The sequence below is a fragment of the Theropithecus gelada genome, chromosome 9, assembly GCF_003255815.1.
Source record: "Theropithecus gelada isolate Dixy chromosome 9, Tgel_1.0, whole genome shotgun sequence".
NCBI classification, from domain to species: domain Eukaryota; kingdom Metazoa; phylum Chordata; class Mammalia; order Primates; family Cercopithecidae; genus Theropithecus; species Theropithecus gelada.
This window is the reverse complement of record NC_037677.1, coordinates 93,176,004-93,177,106: the sequence shown is the minus strand read 5'-3', so window position 1 is coordinate 93,177,106 and position 1,103 is coordinate 93,176,004. Positions and strand designations below refer to the sequence as shown.

At 42.1% G+C, this 1,103-nt stretch overlaps 1 non-coding gene across 1 annotated transcript; it reads right to left on the bottom strand.

Annotated features, from left to right (window-relative positions):
• Window positions 1-442: 442 nt before the first annotated feature.
• On the bottom strand, window positions 443-549 carry LOC112632218. The gene has a single exon (XR_003121290.1). It is a non-coding gene; the product is annotated as a U6 spliceosomal RNA (small nuclear RNA).
• Window positions 550-1,103: the final 554 nt, after the last annotated feature.

Genomic DNA, 1,103 nt, shown 5'->3' with positions numbered 1-1,103 from the left:
GCAGTGGTGCAATCTCGGCTCACTGCAACCTCCACCTCCCAGGATCAAGTGATTCTCGTGCCTCAGCCTCCTAAGTAGCTGGGACTACAGGTGCATGACCCCATGCCCAGCTAATTTTTTTTTTTTTTTTTTTTTTTTTTTTGAGATGAAGTTTCACTCTTGTCACCCAGGCTGGAGTGCAGTGGTGTGATCTCAGCTCACGGCAACTTCCACCTCCCAGGTTCAAGCGATTCTCCTGCCTCAGCTTCTCGAGTAGTTGGGATTACAGGTGCCTGCCATCACACCCAGCTGAGTTTTGTATTTTTAGTAGAGAGAGGGTTTCACCATGTTGATCAGGTGGGTCTCAAACTCCTGACCTCAAGTGATTGGCCCATCTCAGCCTCCCAAAGTGATGGGATTACAGGCATGAGCCACAGTGCCGGGCCTGAAACAATTTTTTTTTCTTGATATGGAATGCTTCATGAATTTGCGTGTCATCCTTGCATGGGGGCCATGCCAATCTTCTCTGTATTGTCCCAATTTTAGTATATGGGCTGCCGAAGTGAGCACTGTCATCACTTCTTTTAAGTGTTCAGGTCTACTGTTCTGACCCTTGGGAGTCAATGTATTTTGTGATTCAAACTTTTTCAGATTTTACAAAGGTGCATAATTACAGAATATCCTTAGTGTGCTTGAGGTAGCAACTCACAACAGTCAAATTCATTAATATTTCTGCAGTGAAACATATGAGTATTCACATTGAGATAACTAAAGAATATAAATAGCACCACATCAGTTTGGATCAGGTGGTGAAGCCAAATAAATTCACTATAAACTTGGAAAACAAACACGAAAACAAAACAGCCTTGTGGTTCCAGGGATTTTTGCCTGGGGGAGTTCCAGATGAGAGACTGTCGACCTGTTACTATGGAAGCATCAGGAAAGCCTGAACGCATTGTGTTGTTACGGTGCTGCTGCTCACTGAGGAGATTGACTGCGGCTTATTTTTATTTTTGCCTTTTGACTTGCTGTTTTAATTTTTAATTTTTCTGCACTGAGTATTAATTATTTTTTTGCCTATAGTTTCTTGAATTTCAATCGATTCAGATAAATGTAACACAAAT